At 36.9% G+C, this 24018-nt stretch overlaps 1 long non-coding RNA gene across 2 annotated transcripts in view; it reads right to left on the bottom strand.

Moving 5' to 3' along the window:
- The window catches only part of LOC126295447 (uncharacterized), a 30412-nt gene extending 22407 nt beyond the window's left edge, over positions 1-8005 (bottom strand). The window contains exons 1-2 of one of the 2 annotated variants that reach the window (XR_007552492.1): positions 7928-8005; positions 5876-5962 (exon numbers count right to left, since the gene is read on the bottom strand). This is a non-coding gene — a long non-coding RNA (uncharacterized LOC126295447). Of the gene's footprint in view, positions 1-5875; positions 5963-7872 lie in introns of both variants that reach the window. The other variant, XR_007552491.1, reaches the window with a different exon arrangement.
- Positions 8006-24018: the final 16013 nt, after the last annotated feature.

Genomic DNA, 24018 nt, shown 5'->3' with positions numbered 1-24018 from the left:
CCACCTCACACAACAAATTGAAACATGGATTTTGCGGCCATTCACTTTGTGAGAGTTTCCTGTTCTTCCTAACCTATGACTTGGGATGTGGATGTTTCTATCACTTACAGTATCTTGCTCATGAACTGCTTTCTGTCAACCCATTCTTTAACATTCTTCCAGATGCCAACAGCAGTCACAGAGATATCAAAAACTTAGTATTCTAAGCCTGGTAAACAAGTACAGACAGCACTATATGTTCCACCTAGCCTATCACATGCACTTTTTTTTAATGTTACTGATATCAGGGCAATAAACATGTATCTGACAAAGGAACCAAAATATGACATACAGAGAGTGTTACAACCAAACACTCCTCCCAGTTTACACATGAGGTAGAACAACCTTGAGGACTTTTCTTGCAGATTTGGTTGGTGTGTTTTTCCCAGTTCACTTTCCCATCAACATGAAATTTGGCACATTTACTTTCTATACTGGCTCTCAGACAGGTACAATGAAGGAGTGTTAGAAACTTGAGCTTCTGGACAAAGACCTTCTGAAATAGAAAACACATTCAAAGGAACACACACACATGGCCACTGTCTCCAGGAACTGGGACATGACCATCTGCTTTTGGCATGAGCAACAATCTGTTAGGGTGGGTTGTGAGGTATGAGGCGGCACGGGGTAGGGAGAGAGGGATAGCAGTATAAAGGTGGGAGGAAGGGTAGGGGAAGATAATGTGTTCTATGTGATAGCATGCAAGGATGTGGCAGACACAGTATGGGTTGCTAAAGGCAGTTTTGGGAAGCTGTACTGTGGGAGGGGAATTGGAGGAGAGAAATTGAGAAGGGGAAAACAGTACTTTCACTGGGAGGAAAGAAGTGAGTGTGTTTGTGTGTGTTTTGCTAAAGTGAGAGGAGGGAAATGAATATGGGTATGGGTAGAGGACATGGACTAGCATGGGTTGAGTCTAGAAGGGTTACAGGAAACAATATGTTGTGTTAGAAGGTAGAATTCAGATAGTGCCAGCTGTGAAGCATTCACTGAATGTAAGCACATCATGCTGGGGGCACTTTCGGCAAGTGGGTGGTCCAGCTCTCTTGGCAACACTTTGGCAGTGGTCACTTCTGCAGACAGAGCATGTTAGTTGTCATGCCTATGTAGGAAACAGCACAGTGGTTGCAGGTTGGTAGTTGCCAATCACAAGGTTGCTTTCACAGGTGGCCCTGCCTTTGTGTTGGAGACGTGTGACAGGGCTGGAGGAAATATAAATGTCCTGCATGTAGTTCTGTTTCAGGGATACGAGACATAAGCCAAAGGTTGGAAGCAGGGCTGGAGTAGCAATGGGCAAGGATATTTTTTTCAGTTCAGTTGGAGACACGGTACTGTGGGGAAGGTGGAGAGATTATTCCTCATTTCAGGGCATGAGAGGCAGGGTAAATCCTGGCAGAGAATGTGATTCAGTTGCTTCAGTCATCGGTGGTATTGATTTTCGAAGGGAGTGCTCCTTTATGGGTATGTGGGAAATGGGGGTCGAACAAAGCATCCAATCACACCTGTCAGCTTTGACCCATGATGTAAGGCTGTTGTGGTTTGTGACACCATGGTGGTGCGGCATTTAGTTTGTAAGAGTGGCATGTTTGTAGGTGTTTTGATGTGATCAATAGTGCTCTCTGGTGGTGTGTTTATGGGTAATGTGTTATGTAGCATATGGGGTTCATTTGCGTGGTAGTGTTGCACGTGTGTGGTATTGGTAGTGACTGTGCTTTAAGCAGAATATTTTTCAGGGAGTTAACAACTTTGGTTTTGTTATGTCGACATTATTTTTTTTGTTCGTCACGTGTGAATTTTGGTGAACTGCTTTTTTTATGTCCTTGGTAGGTATGGATGATTGACAAGGTCAACAGTTTTTGGTTGTCTGCGATGATAGGGGACAGTGTGTTGTCTCTAATAAAATTTCTTCTACTATTCGATTTTTGGATGAGGTTGTGAAGTGTTCAGTGTGTCGCGAAGAAATGCAGCTTACTAAAGTTCTGCTGTCTCAGACCAGGGACTCTATGTGGAGATGTCTTACGAATAACAGGTCAAGGGAAGTGTGATTTCAATTTGTGGAATCGGGAGCTACTGTTGAGCTATGTAGATCAAGGGATGTATCTGATTCCAGAGTATATTGTGTTTAGTGAAATTTGGGGAGTTTTGTGTTGTCAGTTTTTTCGGCATTTTGTGTGGTTTAGTATGGTGGTGCATGTCTAAATTTGTTTCTATTTACTTTGTCCCCACCCAAAAACCCCCAGTTTCCCATGTTTGTCCCATTAGTTTCATTAGGTTTTGTGGAAGGGGTGTGTTAGTTTTTAGTTGCATTTTCATGTTAGTGGTCATGTTTACGTAATGACGACATAGGCGCCATAGTGTATGGTCATTTCCCCCATATTTGTGATGCCATGGGTCGAAGCAGATGGGTGGAATCTGACGCTTCTGTATTTGTGACTGACTAGACAAGGCACGAGAGATCAGTTTCTGGGAAAAGGCTTGAAAGGAAATTTAGGCTGTGCAGGCTTCAGTGTGATCCTTAGCATATTCCTTCAAACCACCTTGTTTCCCAATATTCTTAGCTGGTCGAGTCTCCTTACATTTTCTTTCCCCATAACACTCTGTATCAGAAAAAAAAAACATCAACCTTGCACACCTACAAATTCTTTCATCACCACCACTACCAGCACCAATAGTGGTAGCAACTTCAGTAGTGGAAGGACTGCCAGTATTAACTTTTAGTTCATAGTATTATTCACTGACACTGCTACTTCAGACACCCAAATCATTGTAACACTATATGTCATATTAAAACTTAGGTTCATAAAAATATGATATAAAAAGGGTACTGTATTTGTGAAACCATGGTCCAGTTTAAAATAGGGCCTGATGGACCTAATCAGATCAAACAAACAAACCAATAAGATCACAAAAATGTCATCAACGAATCTTGATCTGGTGAAGGGTTTGTGATTCTGGGTATTTTGTAAGGAATTCTCGAGGTGGCCTATGAATAAATCAGCAGAATATGATGCCATACAAATGCCATTTGATGTATTGCACATTTGTTTGTAGGCAATGCCTACAATAGAGAAGTAATTGTGGGTGAGAATTTAGTTCAACATGGCGACCAGGAAGGGGCTGTAGGTTCAGAGACAGACACTGGGAAAGACTCTGTTCAGTGACAAAGCAATGGGCCTTGGGGGATGTGATCATAGAGGGTGATAGCGCTGACAATGAGCAGGGTGCAGAGTGGTAAAGGAACAGGAACAGTGGAGATTCCATAAAGGATATGACTGATGTCTTTTGTGGCAGGGTAGGTTGTAACGGGCTGAAGACGGTGTCCCATAAGAGACGAGATTCTATCTTTGTGAGCACATTAACAAAATGCATGCACATAACAAGCTTCTCTAAATTGTGCAAATGGAAGCTCTTCCAACAACATATCACTCATCCCCATCCCCCCCTCCCCCCCAGCCTCAACGTTCGCTAGTCTGTATGATCAACCCCACCTATTCCCTACCCTGCTCTCATTCTAGCACCTACCCCACAACTCCCCCCCCCCCCCCCATACAGCATCCCAACACTGCACCTAGCAGCTCTATTCTGTCTCTCTCTCTCTCCCCCCCCCCCCCCCCCCAATGTCTTTCACCAATCCCACAGGCAGCACACCATCTGCTATCCCTCACTTCACACCCAACAGCACCTCTTTACACCACCACTCACTAACAGATTTCTGCTCACATTAGATGTGTTCATGCCCTAGTGTTGTTCTGTACTTCATATAAATGGCTTTGTCCAAAAGCTTAAATGTTTAGCAGTCAATTCATTCTACCTACCTGCAACCAAAGGCCTTCGCAAATGTGTTGAGTATGAATGTATCCTATGTATATTATTATTCTATCCTGACATTTTCCATGTTTGAGTTTACTTCCTCTGTTCTTTGAAAAACATTGAGTTGTCGACAACTAAGTTTTGCTTGTCACCATTGGACCAGTTCAGATACAACGTCACATGAAAAGCTTGAACAGCAATTGCTCAGTTACACAGCTTTGAGCAAGTGGACAAACAGATACATTTACAATACAGATGTAACACATGATTTGAAGGTGGAATGTAGTCCTCACTTCTGCAGTTGTTCCAAAAAGAAGTGATAAGAGAAAATTGCAACACCAAACGCATAAATCTGCTACTACTTGCCTTTACCAACTGCTTGCATTTTGAGATCAATGGAAGACCTACACTACCACTAGAAGAATGAACACACCAACTTCATAGAAAGAAAGATAAGTGGGGGGGGGGGGGGGGGGGGAGAAGAAGGTCCTATTTGGCGCAGACTTTGGTGGTTGATGCTAACGAAAGCCTGTCAAGTCTACTTTTATAACATAACATTGTCCAGCATCGGTATACATTTGTGTTTTCACTGCTTCTAGAGGAACTCTCAAGATGAATGATTCAGAGCAAAAGACATCTTTACAATGTCACATGAGTGTTTTGATCTAGCTACAAAAAACTAATTACAGCACTTTGACGAAGAAAGAAATTAAGGATATATTCTCAAAACAAGCTCAATGAGGAGAGAATTCTCCGTAAAATGTTGATGGCCACACACTGGAAACTTCAAAATCCTATTCTTAAAAATACTGAATCAAGAAGTGAGCTCTAACAGTAACTTTAGCATGTTTTAATTTGCCAGAAGCTGAACGTGACATTCTGCTATAATTACTTCTTTTATGAGCACCAAGCCCATAGGCACATGTTGTGTGTTACAGATGTGTCATATTTGAGCCCACTCGGTTTAACTCTGTGATTATATTAACATTTAAGTAATTTATGTGATACCGAATATTTAGAGTGGTAATGTGAAGATCTGCTGGTTACAGAGCATTGCAAACATCCCGTAGTTAAAACTAACACTCTTTTATTCTTTTACTATCAGCATTACCACAATTTCCTTCTCAGGGTTGTAAATTACACTACCAACTACACTTTCATTTAATAGTATTTAAGCTCCTTAAAGGATTTCAATAATAATTTTTGGTCTCCTAACAATTCCCTGTATTTAATAGATTCTAAATACCTACCGACAAAACAAAAACAGAACAAGAAAGGTAATATTGCTAACAAGAACTCTGAGGGTATAAAACCAATTAGTTGAGCAATAGCAAAAAAAAATACACCAGGAAAACAATATTGTAGGTCATGAGTTTAGATTTCTCCATCAGGCACCACGACAAATATTGTTTCTGCAATAAATCCACATATGTATCCCTCTGGTCAACTTCAAAATTGACCATAATTATAGCATCTGATCAATTCTTCCAGCAAGCCATACAACTGATCTAAAGTATTAGCTAAACCATATGCCCTCTAGGAAGAAAAGTCCTACACATATATTACTTTATCGTGACTATTAATAATACCACTTTCTAATAATAATAAAAAAAATACGGTGGAAGAAATCTAGACATTTACAACACACCAAACTAAATCTCGAAGTAGAAAATTAATTTGTAACAAGTGATTGCTAACACCACAAAAATTCAAGAACATGTGACAATTTCCTAGTAGACAACAAACCTGTAATCATTAACTAGTGGCATGCCAACATCACACTAACAATAAGCTACAGAAATTTTGAAACAAAGTAAATATTAGAGAGCAGCATAATATACAAGACACCAATCCATTGCCAATATGTTGCACAGCCTAAAGTTACTTCATTTGGTCAAGAATCAAAACCAACAGCCACTGCAAAATTTTTCATCCGACAAAGAGCAGGACATGTAACCTGAGTGTTTACACACCACACTGCAGAGAGGAATTAATGAAACAATGGTAAAAAATACAAGAAGCTATTTACCAAGGAGCCTGGTTCAGCATATACTTCATTATTCTCTTTTTTCAGCCAACTACTTCCCTTGCAGTCCATGACTGCCCTCCTAAGCCACTGAAAAACAAGAAAGCAGAAGTGATTGTTTACATAATAAATATTCAACATAGTGCACAGGCAGTATTTTCTGGCTGCAGCAAATGAGTCATCGCATATGAAAAATTTAGGAATAGCTGAGGAACATAGAACCTGATAAAAAAAAAAAAAAAAAACTGATTTACAACTTGCTGGTTATGAGGACACTGAAGCCTCACAGTCATTAATGGAAAACAAAATTCAATTTGAGAGAAAACAAAACCACACACAATGGAAACAAATGACTTTCAGTTACTACTGTCACTTAGCACAATTTGCTTGTGGTATACAATCCTATTCTGAATACGGTAGCCGACATACCTTGCTTTTTCCACATAAATTTCTGACTGTCATGTGAAGTAACTAAGATAAAGTGAATTTACCAAATAAATCTATTTACTGTAGACAATTTTATGTATTAAGAAGAAAAGATTAAACTGAGTTCGAGCTATATCTAAGCCTGTCAATCTATCCTGCATATTCCTTAATATATAGGATAATGTAAGAGGTTTATAATTATGTTCTCAGCAATGTATGCAAGGACAGAAAATTATTTCTCAATCATACTGGCTGCACTTTCAATCTATAAACACACATTTGCTCATGGTATTTAGAAAAGCACAACATGAAAATCCACCTATACATACAGAACTTTCTTTTTTTTTCAGTCCATTTAGTATGTATTTTTAATAACTGTTTCCTTATAGAGTCATTATATTCAACGGTATCAACCCAGTATAGAGCAACGCTGGAATCTTTACCCAGTCACTAAAGCACACGCACTGCTGCCTCCGCGTTGCATAGAAAAATAAATCATTCTTGACTGTCAAGATTTAACACCGATTAAATTCGTCTAACAAGACTTAGCAAATTTACTTTCTCATAAAGTACCCATGACAATGTTCTGTTGTGCTGTGATGTTTTTGTCGGTGGCATTTACACATACCCTTTAGGCCTTACAGACTCAATTACATCTCGATATCCTTCCATAGATTTAAACGTGTACATTACTACAAACAGCAGTTAACACTATTTACTAAACTATGGACCACATAGGCACATCTAAAATCCATGGAAAACAACAATGAATTCTCTCTACAGCATTCTCTTTCATCCCAACATTAAAAACCTCTGATACTCTGTATTAACGTGTGTTAACAAATCTGACGTATCGGCGGTACAACTGTTTGCGCTACAACCCGGGCGAACTACAGATCAGACTACAGTAAACTCTTACTCTTCTTAGTCTTTCCTTTACAAATATTGTTATCGAACGTCGCATGCACAACGCAAATCAATATAACGATATGAATGCAGAGGGTGTGTGAAATTCCCGAGGGCCTTTTTTCGTCAATCAGAAAGTATTCCACATGGACCTTCACTCTCTAACTACCACAGCATGCAGACACTTTTCCGGTAATTACAGAAAACACAAACTTTCAGGCGGTTCTTTTGCTAAATCATTTAGCAATTTTACCGGACAGGACGAAAACAGCAAGCACAATACATACACACACGTCGATCTGGTCTTTTTCGTAATTGACGAACAGCACAGGTACGAACGTGCACTGATGCGTCACTAGTCACTTCCTGCTCGCAATGCGGAAACACAAGCTCACTGAAAATAACAAGTGCTTGGTTCTGATACACATAACCTGAAATAATTACTTATGAAATTCTAAGGCTATCTCAAACCACAATCAGAGGCGCCAATGTTGATACAACAATTAAATGTGGCATAAACTGATGGTTCAAATGTGCCCAATAAATGACATGAAACCAATATAATAATTGTAGGAAGTTACTATAGCATCATTACAAGGCATTGGCAATCTACTTCATTCGAGGCAGTTAGCTGTAATGATTGCAAAAATTAAGTACTGATTTAGTACCAGACTCAATATGCGCCTTTCTTTGATTTCCTGGCCCTCCCATCAAAGCACTTACATATTAGACGGATAATGCAACGCAATTCCCTACAAACGCATGATTGATACGAACTGCTAAACTCTACCGCCAGCTGCTACTGTGGTCAAAGTTAGTAAATGCGGAAGAACGAACCTACCACGGAAGTCGTTCCAACATTCTTGGAATCTTAGCTGCATGAAATTCGTTTGTTGGTTAATTTGGGGGAGGGGACCAAACAGTGAGGTCATCAGTCCCATTGCATTAAGGGAAGGTTGCTGAAGGAAGTCGGCCGTGACTTTTCAAAGGAACCGTCCTGGCATTTGCGTGAAGGGATTTAGGGAAGTCACTGGAAACCCAATCAGGAGGCCTGGACTCGGGTTTGAACCGTCGTCCACCGGAATGCGAGTTCATTGTGCTATAATTGCGCCACCTCACTCGGTCATAAAAGTCGTATGGGAAACTATATGTTTTTATTAATTTTTTTTATAGTTGAGAGTATGGTTTGGAAATTATAAATAAGTGTACAGTATTTATGGCTACTATGGTCACACAATTTTATAAAAAAATTATTCACCCAATCGGCAATATAACAAAACTTCAACTAAAATAATATTCCGAAAAATATGTCGTACTTACTAAATTTTAAAAATAATACTACTAACGAAAACAGAGAGTCTCATGGTTTGAAGTGTAATGTGGAATGTATGATATGTCAGCTTAATGCTGTATTAGGAACCATCTACCAGACATTAAACAAATTCAAATAAAGCAATGCTTTATACAATTTTAGAATTCAGAGAATGCCTCATCCCTAACTTCAGAACATATCAACATAAACAAAAGCGCATGTCTGAGAGTTTTCTTAAGTTAATAGTGGTGTACATGAAACAGTTCGTAGTAAATCACAGTTAATGATTTGAGCCCAGTGCACATGTGCAACTAATATGACACCCCAGATGGTGGAAAACTGGAGTGACACCGCAGTTGCATGTGTAAACTCACAGTTTTCTGTTACATGACACATATTAACAACATTTATCATGTGACAAAAATTTCAGCTCCATTCTACTTTGTGACTCCATTTACCATTCCCACCACTGCATAGCGTCATTTAGCTGCGTCCTTTTGACTGAATTTCAAAGCACCATCGCTGTAATTTGGTATCCATTTCGTAAATTTGTCTTGTGTGTGATGTGCGTTCTAGAGTGCCAAAAATGTTTAAAGACCTGTCGTTAGCAACATTATTACAGATCACTGAACTGCATGGAACGACCTTTCTCTGGAAGTACAAAAACCATGACTAAAAATACAGAAGTTTAGAGATCAAGGTTGCTTAAAATTATGGATGGTTGACCCTGAAAGTGAGATTTCTGGGGAAAATTTAAGTGTATATCGAAAGAATAGGCTAATGAGAAATGGAGGTGGCGTATTTGTTGCAATAGACAAAAAAATTCAAAGCCACCATGATGGAAGTTAAAGCTGCATGTGAGATTGTTTCCCTTGAACGAAAGTTTCAGTGTTCAAATGTGTGTGAAATTTTATGGGACTCAACTGTTCAGGTCATTACTCCATAAGCTTACACACTACTTAACCTAAAGTATCCTAAGGACAAACACACACATCCATGCCCGAGGGAGGACTCGAACCTCCGCCACGAACGAAAGTTTCCAAATCATACTGTACTCATTGGGGGACCTTTAGTAATCCAGCAATCAATTGGGAAAATTACAGTTTTGTTAGTGATGGGTGCGGTAAGTCACCCCATGAAACATTACTAAATGCCTTCTCTGAAAACTATCTAGAACGGACAGTTAAGAACCTGACTCATGAGAAAATATTTTGTATCTAATGGCGACAAATAGACCTGATCTCTTTCAGGATGTCCACATCAGTGAACATGATATGGTTATGGCAACAGTGACTAACAGAGTACAAAGAATAACTGAAGCAAGTATATATATATATATATATATATATATATATATATATATATATATATATATATATATATATGTATATATGTGTGTGTGTGTGTGTGTGTGTGTGTGTGTGTGTGTGTGTGTGTGTGTGTGTGTGTGTGTGTGTGTGTGTTCAGTAAAGAAGATAAAAAAAAATCAGCAGTGTCATATCTCAATGAGGGACTGAAAGTTTAAGCACAGGGCAGCAGTACATAGAGGAACTCTGGCTTAGGTTTAAAAGAATAGTTGAGCATGCACTGGATAGACATGTACCCAGTAGAACAGTTCATAATAGAAGGCACTCTCTACAGTATACAGTTCCTGTAAAGAAACTGCTAAAGGAACAGAAACTACTGCGTAATAGATGTAAAACAAAGCTTAGAGCTGTACATAGAGAATTGTTGAATGAAACGCATTTGTCTGTCAAGAGAGCAATGTGTGAAGCTTTCAATGACTGCCGTAGCAGAACACTGTCAAACATTCGGTCAGCTGTCCACGTCGAATATCGATGCTGTGACGCTGGAGTGGGGCTGTGAAGAAATAAACACAGCTGAACCGAGACCAGGCAGACCTCACCCACTGATGGGCAGGAATTGTGGTGGAATGTGAAGAACCGAAACTGAGTGTAGCAAAGCAAAATCTGGAACACTTAACTCTGTTTTCAGAGTTTCCATTCCAAAGAAAAACCCAGGAGAAATGCCGCAATTTACTCCTCATAACACTGGAAAGATGAGGGAAGGAAGTACTAGTGTCAGTGGTGCTGATAAACAACTGAAATCGTTATACTTGAATAACGCTCTAGGGCCCAATGGAATCCCTGTCACATTCTATACCGAATTTACAGCTGAGTTAGCCCCACTTCTGACTAAAATCTGTTGCAGATGCCTCAAACAAAACATGTTGCTTGTAGTTCTAAGAAAGCACAGGTCATGCCCATCTATAAGAGGGTAGTAGAAGTGATTCACAAAATTACAGTCTCCAGTATCCTTAACATTGATTTGTTGTAGAATCTTAGTACATATTTTGAGTTCAAACATGATGAGGTATCTCGAACATAATTACATCCTCCATGCCAGCCAGCAAGGATTCCGAAAATATCAGTCATGTGAAACTCAACTCATTTTTTTCTCACATGACATTCTAAAATGTTTGGATCAAGGGAGTCAGGTAGATGCAGTATTTATTTATTTTCGAAAAGTATCTGACTCAGTATCACACCTGTGCTTGTTATCAAAAGTACGTTCATATGGGGTATTAATTGAATTTTGCCACTGATTGAGGTATTTTTGGTAGGGAGGATGCAGCATGTTATTTCGGATGGAGAGGTGTCGTTACATGTAGTAATAACTTTAGATGTGCGCCAGGGAAGTGTGTTAGGATCTTGCTGTTCGTAGCGTATATTAATGACCTTACAAACAATATTAACAGTAACTTCAGACTTATTGCAGATGATGCAGTTATCCATAATGAAGTACTGTCTGCAAGAGCTGTGTAAATTTTCAGTCCAATCGTGATAAGATTTCAAAGGCATGTAACAACTGATGACTTGCCTTAAATGATCAGAAACATAAAACTGTCCACTTCAACACGAAAAAGCTTAGTATCCTATAATACCAATGAGTCACAGTTAGAATAGGCAAGCCATAGAAATACCTGGGTGTAACACTTTGTAGGGATAAGAAGTGGCTCAGTCGTTGGGAAAGCAGAGGGTAGACTCTAGTTTATTGGTAAAATACTGGGGAAGTGCAATCAGTCTACAAAGGAAATTGCTTACAAATCTGTCATGTGATTGGTTCTAGCATATTGCTCAAGTGTGTGGGACCCATACCAGATAGGACTAACAGGGAATATTGAAAGAATACAGAAAAGGGCAGCATGAATGGTCACTGGTTTGTTTGATCTTTGTGAGAGTTTCACAGAGATACTGACGGAGCTGAGCTGCAGAATTTGAAGATAGACATAAACTATCCTAAGAAAGGCTACTAACAAAGTATCAAGAACCGACTTTGAATGATGACTCTGCAAATACATTACAGCTCTTATGCATAGCTCACATAGGTATCCTGAGGGCAAAATTAGAATAATTACAGCACATTCAGAGGCGTTCAAATAGTCTACTTCCCATGTTCCATGGCAATGAAATTTGAATAAACACTAATAACTGGTATTTGGACATACCCTGTGCCATTGATGTAGATGTAGGTACAGGGGAAATTGTCTACATTTGTCATTTATTTGTGCCAAAATCTAAAATAAGAATTAATCACTGTCTAAATCAATGAACATAACAAACCTATTATTTTATTTTATGTGTGTTTACCAATCTGCTCACAGAAATTGACAATGGCTGGGGAGTGCTGTACTCACCACATGTCCCTCCATATCTGCATCTGACAATGACTAAAGGTTGAGGATGACATGGCGGCAGTCAGCACTATTGAACCTCTAAGGCCTCTTTGGATGGTGTTTGTTTGTTTTTTGTGTTAGAAAACAATCTGTATTTTCTTTAAAATATGTTATGATAATTTGCGAAAGTTGGGTAGAAATACTGTTATTACTCTGCTTAACCAGCGTGACAACAAGAAGATATGAAGTGTGGTATCAATCTGTAGGTTGAGTACAAGGTTAGTACCAAGCAATTCTTACAACATGACCTGAGTGTTTTTAGTTAAATTATTTCAATAGGAGCATATATCAACTTCCTACTTTCGAAGCTGTTTATAGGTAAAGTTTTTGAGATTGCAGATATGAGCACAAATCGTTAATCTATGTGGTGTAAATGTATTATATCTGTGCTATCTGGTACATAGGTAGGTTCTGATTGTGTGTAAGCATGTGTAATTGTGTAATTACTGGAAGGCGATTTGTAGTTTCACTGCAGCTCACTGAATTCTACAAATGTTGAAAATTAAAACAATATTGGCAAATGTGTTCAGATCATAGTACTGGCGACATACATTTGAGCATCTATCCAGTGAATTTCAGAAAGAAAGTAAAGAAGGTTACTGATGGCAATTTACTTTTAACTTGACTCTAGCTTTTACCCAGGAACATGGATATTCAATGTTCAATTATATTATAGTGCACTTGAACAAAGCATAACTCCAAAATTTATTATAGAGTAAGATTAATGTTTTGTCATTTTTAACTGACATTGGGTGCAAGGCTGAAAAAATAGTAGCTCTCAAATGTGTCTTCTGGTCATAGTAAACAACATCTAACAGAACATGCCGGAATTTAAAAATTTGTATTTGGGGACATGATATAAGTATTGGAGAGATGACAGGTAAATGCCACATGTGCAATATCGAAGTGTTATTTACAGTTTCACTCGAACTTATAATGGATCTTTAATATGAGTATCGGATTTTTAAATAGTGTCCAGTATGCAGATCTACAACTATGCAACATTTTTTCTTGTTATTCGAAAGTGGTTCACAGATAAAATTTTTATTATGATTGCTACGTCTGTAAACAGCATCCACTATCTCATATAAGTACCCTAAAACTGTATTTTTGAGGACACTGTAGATGCACTATAACGGTTACATGCCAGTATCTATCACCTGCAGTCTCAGGCAAACTGGATTTGCATTAAAATTTGTGTTCCTCATCTTTAAATGGAGCTTGATACATGATTCAAGGAGTACTCTATATTTGTTTTTGTAATTCAGCAATGATTTATAAAACAATTTTCATGTTTACATGGTAATTCTATTAAAGGTGAATTTGTAATTTCCATTTTATTCCTATATGAAATCCGTTTTGGTATCCTTTGCATTTCTTTCATATGTAATTAATTCTTAACTCAATCAATTCGAATGCCACGCTCTGTACTACTACATAACACCTGCCTGACTAATTTCAGGTGACACTGATGCTATATAGGAAACTGTAACAATGCAGAAATTGCTGCACCACGATTACTGTGGCATCACTCAAGTGAAGCAACTTTTAGCTATGCCGTAAAAGATAAAGTCGTTTTAGTTAATTGGCGCCCCTTTCCTTCACCCATACTAATTAGTGTCAGAAGTAGATCGAGCAATTGCCATTAAGGTTTCAGTGCTTCTGAAGCTAATATGTAGTACTGGTAGGTTTGATAATTATATCTGTGTATTAGGATAACATGCAGATTCAGTTTTACACCATATCAAAGATCTCTATAAAAAGTGTCTAGTTTCATACTGTTTGTAGTGCCAGAGCCACAGGAAGTGGTGTGTCTGCCAATCCAACTGGCACCCATAAAGACTGATTTCTAAAAGTTATGTTGCAACTGTGTAGTTGTAAATGAGTTACATTATAGCCTACTTAAAGAAAGTATTAGTTAATTTTATGTGCATTTAGAAAAATATCCTACATATTCTTTGAAATGCAGAGAGATAGTTGTGAAAGTTTGATCACAATAGTAATGTTACTGTACTTAAGCAAAAACGAAGAACGAAAAATAAATGTGGAGCGTGATTTCATTATTGGTGAGTACCAAGTAACTTTGGCAACATCAAGTGTGGTTTTATTCCAAACAGCATGTACCCTGACTGAATATATGGTATGTATTTTAACAGGAATATAATATTAACTTTCTACATTTAGGGTTGCTAGCAATGAAATGTTTGGCCACTGAAGTTGGGACATGTCATTGTTAATTTGTACTACTACTACTACTACTAATAATAATAATAATAATAGTAATAATAATAATAATAATAATAATAATAATAATAATAATAATGACTTTATTGTCATTCGGCCATTACAGCAATAGACAACGTCATATACATACTAAAATACAATTAATAGTTTGAAAGAAACACAGGTTTGTTGTTAACATTGTAGTATTATATTACAGTTGATATATTCTCTTGTATTACAGAATGCTTATGATGTTCCATTATATGATGCACAGTTAAGATTTCTGTCTGAGTAGGTAAATATTATTGTATAGTTAATGGAAGGTGATTTGTAGTTTCACATTAGCTCACTCATTTCTACAAATGGTGAAACTGAATACAGAACTGGCAGTATATTCGGATTTTAGGGTTGGCAGCTTCAGTGCTTTCAATCCTTCCCACTCCAATGGCCAGTGCCGCTGCTTCCCATTTAGGGAAGTCTGTGTTAACACGTGTCGAACTATATCCATAATGTTGACAGAAAAGTTGTAATTACCATGTTCAAGTAAGTAGGTGTAACATGGTTAGTTCTTCATATACATTCATTTCTGAGGTAGAGATTGTAGAGCTTTTACAGAAATCTTAAAGCGAAAACAAGAACAACAACGATTTCCATGACAATAGTCTTTATAATGACAGTGATTAATTTGTAAACAATTCGAGTAAAATGATAGCGGAATGAGACCACCCGGAAGGGATTCAAAATGTATCACACAATGAAAAGTTTTGCACTGTAAAGCTTATGTAAATATGCTTGCATGTAAGTGCAATTCTTGTTTTAATGTATATCCTAATTGTTGGTCAGTGACGTTATTGTTTCCACAAAGAGGCTTGTGGAGTTCTCTGTGGCACGCTCTCCCCAAGGTGGTGGCGATTTAAATATGAGTGTAAACAGATGTCGTGTGTCTCCATTACAGAGTACAAAGCGTTAGACACTGACCTATTGGATTTGAGTAAGGAAGTAAGGAGGTTTCTGGTGACAGTATGGCTTCAGATTAAGTATAGTTTTTAATAGAGGAAATAAACGATATTAGAGAGATTTAGTGTAGTTTTTAACAGTGCAAATGAATTGTAATAGAGTGTCTGTAAGTACACCTGCACAAAGCATAATTCCAAATTCGTTATAGAGTAACTTTAATATTGGCTTTTATTTAACTGACGTGGAGTGCAGCTAGACAATGCTCCACCTTACTTTCGTGAAGATATTTATGATTATCTCGATACAAAATTGCCTCAGTGTCGAAGTGCACATCGTGACCCTCTACTCTAGTGGTCCCCATGGTCACTTCTCTTAGCTTCATATGATATCTTCTTATGGGGTTCAGTCAAAGATCACCACGTTCCTGCTTCCACTGCCACTTAATCTGGAAGAGTTGAAAGGAAGGACTAATATGGTCGCTGACAGTGTAATTGGTAATATGCAGCGAAACTGCCTTGGACAGATTTAGAAGCATAGAGAACATAACATTATGGCACAAAATAGAAAATTCGGTTTAAAGTTCTTTAGAAGGAAGAGAAATGCACTGAACTCTTCCTGAGACTGACATGAAAGAACGCGAGAAACCAATTTTTAAAAAGTGGATTTGGCTTGTATGCTACACAGTGTAACCTCCCTACAAAAATAAAATAAAATAATATGAATAATATTCTCATTTAGCGTAACTACACAACAGTGAAAAATACAATACAATGTGACAAACCTATAACCTTTCAATAATTGACAGTCAATTTAACCTGGTAAATTTTGGACGTCAGCAATGCTGCGTCATGGCCCTGATACATCATTCTGAATAAACTGAAAAATCTTACCTTAATTAGATCGCCGGTTAACGCGAATATATCTGCTCCTATAAGAAATTTTCCTGGCGCAGCTAAGTGCAATGCTGGCCGATAGATTTGTCTTATAAAAGAGGAAAGAACTGACTTTTCTTTTCAATAATCTGGATTGCCAAGGATTGGAGAAATTAGTGAATTCTTTAAATTGAGATAAATGTCAAAAGTTACTTTTTATGAGAAAGATTATTATTAACAGATTTTTTTTAAGACATTTACATGGGACTTGATGTAACAATATTATATAAGCGCGAGGCTGCTTTTACCTTATCCTACAACGCTCAGGCTCCTCCATCGCTGCACATGAGCGACCCAGCCAACATGATACACCAGACCAGACTGATCGCTAGCAACAACTTACTCCTACTGCTACACAGTTCCTACTGCAGTCAATACTACACTTCGGTCTCAGATTCTCTTCTAGCTTACATATCGCAGGCAGCGCGTGAGCAATATATCGAAATTACATCAGCTCGAGTGCGCTAGCAACAAACTCTTTAATCATGGACCTCTTACATAACCCTCCACTGGGGGGCAAAAATTTGGCAGCGATGGTGAGTCAATAGGACTTGCCATGAGCAACAAATTTTTCTATAATCTATTTAGTTTAATAAGGCTACAATCACAGAGTATATTCATCATTGATAAGTGCAGAACATATTAAGAAATTAAACAAAGTGCACATGCACTGAGTACAAAACATATTCAGAAATGACAAAGTATATACGCAATGAGAACAAAATATATTAACAAAATAGAGTGTACACGCACTGAGTACAAAACATAATCAGAAATGACAAAGTATATACACAATGAGTACAAAATATATTAACAAAATAGAGTGCACACGCACGATAAAAGTTTTTATCATTTTACAAGAATTTAAATGCACTGTATAAGCCTTTACTATTTTACAGGAACTAGGAAAGGAATGGGAAGGATTGCATCATTTTTGTAGCACAGTCGGTTTCACGTAGCTGCACTGAAAGTCCATATCTTTCTACAGAAGCACAACACCAAGTGAGACAATCTGAAGTAGCCAAGACACTGAAATGTATTAATATTCAATGTTATCATTTTGGTAGTACATTAGGTACACCAAACAGTGGGACCATAATAACACCTCCATCGTTCAAGGTTGTGGACAGCTTGATATGTCAACACCATATTTTTGTAGAATCCATACTCTTACAGCAACGTAGAATTAGTGCAAAAACCAATATAGTGCTCCATGATCATGAGGATGGACAGGATAAACGGATATTGCAGTAATTAGGTCAGAAGGTGAAGGACACATTAAGTCTTATGCTAGTCATCATAGAATTACACTTGTGTATCAACCAATATGAACAATATTGAGTATTACGAAACACTATTTATAACTCATCTGACTGAATCAGTGGCATTCATTGGCCAGTTACAAAGTATTCATATAGTGTTACAAAACATATTTCAGTGTTATTCACAAGTCATCATTTAAAACAGGAGCTACTGAGTTACTGACTTTCATTGGCTAGTTACAAAGTATTCATATAGTATTACAAAACACTATTCAGTGTTATTCACAAGTCAACATTTAAAACAGGAGCTATTGAGTAATTGACATTCATTGGCTAGTTACAAAGTATTCATATAGTGTTACAAAACATTATTCAGTGTTATTCACAAGTCATCATTTAAAACAGGAGCTATTGAGTGTAGCATCAAGCTACTGGTGTTTATATATGATATCATGTAAGTGACATAAGACATATTTAAAATGTAAGACATTGGAACTATTACTTGAGGTCAGTAGTCCGATAATACATAGACATAATGGAATCAATACACAGAAAATTTGCATTATCTTTAGGACTAAAAATATCTTAACCTGGTAGCATTATTTAGTTGTATGCTGGTAATAGTTGGGACTCGTAATTTTTTTTTAGCAATGCATTGCACTGGGATCGATAATTAATTGCTGAGGCTTGAAAACATTTGCTTTTGACTTATTACTGGAAATAAGGATTATTAACATCATTTGTCATGAGTCAGCTGTAGCAAGGTTATGAAACAAGTACAGTATATGTGATCACATTCATAAATGATAGACACAACTGGGTAAAAAAATTCAAGTACTAGAACAGGTTTAATAACTAACAGCTTATAGCATATTAATATCCTGAAAACCTTCTCCTGGAAAAATTACAAAATGGGTTATTGACCTGAAAGAAAAAAATGTATATTATGCTGAAAAGTAGAAAACTTCGAATTAGCAGGTAATGAAACGTGTACTTAATATGTATGTACTCTAGCTGTCTTTTCCAAAACATTCAGTCATTATACTATGCGACATAAGACATACTGTCAAAAGGAACTGCAGCAAATACTTAAATAACTACATAGCATTTCTTAACTAACAGAAAATATTATCATCATCTGTAAAGAAAAACTTCATTATTCATATTACCATATTCATCATATAACTATTCATCAACATTTATTATCATCTGCAGGAAATAGACACTTCATTATGCATATTCATATTACCATTTACTTCATCCAACTATTCATTATCATTCACTTCATATAGTCACTCACCATTTATTATCATCTGCAAAAAATAGACACTTCATTATGCATATTCATATTACCATTTACTTCATACAATTATTCATTCATCATTATCATCATCTGCAAAGAGAAACTTAATTATTCATATTAGCATATTCTTCATCATTTATTATCATCTGCAAAAAATAGACACTTCATTATGCATATTCATATTACCATTGACTTCATACAACTATTCATTACCATTCATTACTTCATATAGTATAGAGTTTCTTACTTCTGGCATATTTCATCACTAAAATTAACATCTGTAGTTCTGTCTAACAGTCTGCATCAATCACCTTGTATTCTGAAAGAAAAATAATTAATCAAGACTGCTATCATACGATGTGTATAGTATATTCTGGTTAATGCTTGTTAATTCTGATCCATTTACTCTTCATGACAATATATTGCATTTTCTTTCCTTCATTCTGATGGTAAAATTTCCATTTCATAGTAAACCACTGTGGTTGTTTTATTCATTTCTTTTACATGGTATTGCTTTCTGAAAAATGATGAATAAGGATTAATATCTTGCATTTAATTAATATACCCATTAAATAAAAACTTGTTTCTAGAAATAAATTAAGCATACAGCATAGCATGACTGAAAACGTATTAGGTCAAAACCATAGACAATTTTCAAGTGCAAAAAATGTATACACAGTATCATAATGTAGAGCCAAAAAAAATCTAGAATAGGCAAAATATCATGACAGAAAACGTATTAGGTTAAAAAACATAAGACAGTTTTCAAGTGCAAAAAATGTACACACAGTATCATAATGTAGTAGCAAAAAATGTAAAATAGTCAAGATGTTGAGATATCATAAGGAAAAATGTCAAAGTCAACTGTTGTCATTGTTATTTTGATAGCGTCAATACGACTGGCCAAATCATCAAATTTTTCAGTCAGTGCTTTAATCTGATCATCATTTTTAGTGTCACAAACATTAATTTGTTTCTGGATTTTACAGGTAGTTTTGTTCAATTTCTTAACGTCTGCTTTAATGGCATCGGGATCCTGTATTAATTCTAATTGTTCAAGTCTGTTGATCATTGTCTGAAAGTCTACTGTGTGTGTGTCTGTTTTAGTATTAAGATCGGAGATTTTATCATGCAATTCGGTGTTCAACTGTTTGATTTCGTCTGATACTGTTGCAATATTGTTGTCTACGTATGTTTTCGCCTTCGTAAATAATTTACGCTTATCTTCCTGTCTCTGTGCAGTAATTGTATCCATGACTTGTTTCTTTTCTTTGTTCTGTTCCTGTATGAATTTACGGTAACGCGTTTCACTGTTTTGTAGGTGGTGATTAAAACGTTCGTCAATTAGGCTATTCTGTTGTTCGAATTTCGTGTCTACTTTCGCATCCAGTGTACGTGAAAGTTCTGATGACATTAATTTAAACTCGTCGCGTAACTGTGTTGTGTTCTCAGAACATTGTTTAGCGACTGCACTAATTTCATCTCTAAGTAATTTGGTTGTGGCTGCATGTGTATTACATATTTCTTGTGCAACGGATCTAATTTCTTGACTACTATTCCTAGCACTAGCCTTAATTTCCTCATGTAGCTGTTTTTTAGTTTCATTACACTGCTCGGCAACGGCTGTAATCCGTTCAGTAAGCTGTTCAGTAGAGGTGTCAAGTTTTTCATTAAGTTGTTTGTTCGATTCATTAAGTCGTTTGAAATTGTCGCCTTGTTCTTTCTTCAACTGTTTGAGATTTTCATTAAGTTGTATGTTCGATTCATTAAGTTGTAGCAATAATGCCATAACTCGATCCATGCCAAAATTAGCTGCTGTATTCTCTGTGCTGTGTGATGGTGTAACTGCATGTGTCACGTTTTGTATAACCATTTGGTCATTGTCTGATTCACAAAAAGGTTTGCTAATCGGATGTGCTGTGTTGGTCACTACAGCGGAATCAAATAAATCTGACGTGCTTTGTGTATATTGGTCACCTTCGTTAAAAACAATTATCTGTTCGCTACGTAAATTTTGCAAATCAGGTGTTTCAAACTGGACAGCGTACATTATAACGGAACGTGCCGCGTCATCAATTGTCGTTAAATTAACAGAGGACACAATTGAATTTGTTTGCTCATCATTAGCATCAAAATCATTACTAGTGATCGACACACACTGATTATCTGTAATTAGAGGATTATCACTATTACACTGAGTGTCGCTAGTATTGTATTATCAGTCAAATTATTCGAGTCAGCTTTTTAACTCCTTGCACATCGCGATGCACTGTTAGCAGTTTTGCGCGGCATTTTCACAACTCACAGTTAAGCACAAAATCAAACAAAGACAAAGCAAAAATGGAACAAATACAGTTACAACAAAGAGCAATAAATTGCCGATGATCTGTGAAAGAAAAAGTGACAAATTAGTAAATGTGTTGCGCCAGATGCAAAACTACTTTTAATATTAAGTAAATAAGAGCAGATATATTGCTGACCACTTCTCAGAAATTCACAAAAATACGATCCTGGCCGGTTGTCGCCAAGTGTAACCTCCCCACAAAAATAAAATAAAATAATATGAATAATATTCTCATTTAGCGTAACTACCCAACAGTGAAAAATATAATACAATGTGACAAACCTATAACCTTTCAATAATTGACAGTCAATTTAACCTGGTAAATTTTGGACGTCAGCAATGCTGCGTCATGGCCCTGATACATCATTCTGAATAAACTGAAAAATCTTACCTTAATTAGATCGCCGGATAACGCAAATATATCAGCTCCTGTAAGAAATTTTCCTGGCGCAGCTAAGTACAATGCTGGCTGATAGATTTGTCTTATAAAAGAGGAAAGAACTGACTTTTCTTTTCAATAATCGGGATTGCCAAGGATTGGAGAAATTAGTGAATTCTTTAAATTGAGATAAATGTCAAAAGTTACTTTTTATGAGAAAGATTATTATTAACAGATTTTTTTAAGACATTTACATGGGACTTGATGTAACAATATTATATATGCGCGAGGCTGCTTTTACCTTATCCTACAACGCTCAGGCTCCTCCATCGCTGCACATGAGCGACCCAGCCAACATGATACACCAGACCAGACTGATCGCTAGCAACAACTTACTCCTACTGCTACACAGTTCCTACTGCAGTCAATACTACACTTCGGTCTCAGATTCTCTTCTAGCTTACATATCGCAGGCAGCGCGTGAGCAATATATCAAAATTACATCAGCTCGAGTGCGCTAGCAACAAACTCTTTAATCATGGACCTCTTACAACAGTGATAAAAATTTCTCTGTATTCCTATCTGATAGTAAATACATAGCAGATGATATGTTCATCTGACACTGAAAAATTTCACAGGAGTATTAGTCACGAGCAGCATGACACCAGTAAATGATGTACTCAAGAACAAGACAACCTAAGGGTACTATTAATTATTTTGAGCAGCTCGAGCTAATATGAAGAGCCAAACACATTTTTATTCTTCTACAGTGTGTTTGTGGAGAAAGACGTGTTGCCCTGAGAGGCATGGGGCAGAGACCAAGTGAACTAATTGTGACATGTTTACCACAAGCAGCCAGAGATGCTAAACAGCATAATGAATTTCGAGTCACGAGGTTCCAACATGTCCTTCACTCTTTACGTAAATGTAAACAGTGGCATAAGTGTGCACTTTTACTATGCGTTATGAATTTTAACAACTGACAAGCATCAAAAGAGCGCAGCGTAGGAAAGTTCAACAAGGTGCATTTTAGCTGTGTATGTTTTTACTTGTGACAAATATATTTGTAATGAACTTTTTGACAAACCTGTGTGGAATGTGGAATCCCATCTCCACTCAATTGTGAATATCACATGAGTGATGAATGCACAATGGAACATGATGTAGACCCTAACAAGTTTTTAAAGATCTGAAGGTGACAAACTTAGCTGTTGAAACTGATCAATAAAAAAAACAGTTGAGACTGAAATCTGGCCTTTAAAGTACATAGAGATCTCTGATTCTCATTTCTCAGTATAAGAAACTTCAGAGAAGTTACACACCAGTTTAAGCTTAGAGAACTGATGTATAATGAGCAGGTTGCTGGAAATATGGGGTGAAGTATCACAAACGTCTCATCAGAAAACAAATTTTGTGAACAAACAAAACAAAAATTTTGTACACCTGCTTGAGATGTAGTTATGTAGAAATCGATAACTGGCTGTAGTTTATATGTTTTGATGATGCAATTATGGCCTTATCACTTTAGGACACGGTGTAAAAACGATCTGAGGATGGTCACTACGGACTGAAACCAGTCATCATATAAAGAATTGATATTGTGATCAAAGACTGGAATAAAAAAATTTGACACAGTAATGTTAGAGACACTTTCATCTAGTCAGAAGTAAGACATAAACCATTAAATCATTTTTTCTCGTTTTTTAATCAAGCACTCTCACCTACTCTTGCCAGTTTCTCCTTCCTGGAATGTTGAAGTATAGCAAAAGATGAAATCAAATCAAACATGACCTTTCAGCAATTATGGCACTACGTATAGAAATCGAAAGTACAGATATAATGTTATATACTTAATTACTCAAAACTAAACGTTTGCCGAATAGCCGATGACTTTAATATGATACAGTGGGTTGTGATGACCACACAGACACGTTTCCTTACCAAACACATGATTTGTAACACAAAATGCTTGTTTATTTCTTTCTATTTGCAGGATACGAAATAATCGGTAGAAAGACACTTTTCTGGTAACAATTTGTGTAAAAGAAAGTTTATTGGCAAAATATAGCTTTTGTTTAATTATTACATTTATGAAAATTTAATCGCTGAGAACTGTGGTAAATTTACACTATGGAAATCTGAAGTTTAAGCGTGCTTAAAATAAGTTGCGACTCTCAACAGTTCAGTATGGAGCGAGTGGAGAGAAGTGCTGCTTGCTAATGGGTCCTGGGCGGGTGAGCAGGTGACCACAGTGTAATGCTAGTATAGACCCACTCGGTGCAGAACCAGTTAGGCTCCCTTAACTGCCGCTCAAGCCGGACAATCTGCGATCTTTCTGAAACGATTTTAAAGAAACTATTCGGCAG

The sequence above is a fragment of the Schistocerca gregaria genome, chromosome 11, assembly GCF_023897955.1.
Source record: "Schistocerca gregaria isolate iqSchGreg1 chromosome 11, iqSchGreg1.2, whole genome shotgun sequence".
In the NCBI taxonomy this organism is placed as follows: domain Eukaryota; kingdom Metazoa; phylum Arthropoda; class Insecta; order Orthoptera; family Acrididae; genus Schistocerca; species Schistocerca gregaria.
Note: the sequence above shows the minus strand (reverse complement) of the source record. Positions and strands in the feature narration are given on the sequence as shown.